Genomic DNA, 216 nt, shown 5'->3' with positions numbered 1-216 from the left:
CAGCCACCCGTTGAGTTACTACCACTAGAGACTTATTGGTCATTTGACTGGCCAGACAGTAATACAATGGATTCACCTGTCCCGTTAGGGCTCATTTGACCCAATTGCGATAACCTAACCTTTAACCATGGGCATCTATTTTCCTGATCAAAGGTTGTGGAAAAAGCACACTTTCACTGAATTTCCTAAGGTAAAGTTAGACAATTTCTACAGTTC

The sequence above is a fragment of the Palaemon carinicauda genome, chromosome 35 (assembly GCF_036898095.1).
Source record: "Palaemon carinicauda isolate YSFRI2023 chromosome 35, ASM3689809v2, whole genome shotgun sequence".
Taxonomy (NCBI): Eukaryota; Metazoa; Arthropoda; class Malacostraca; order Decapoda; family Palaemonidae; genus Palaemon; species Palaemon carinicauda.
Note: the sequence above shows the minus strand (reverse complement) of the source record.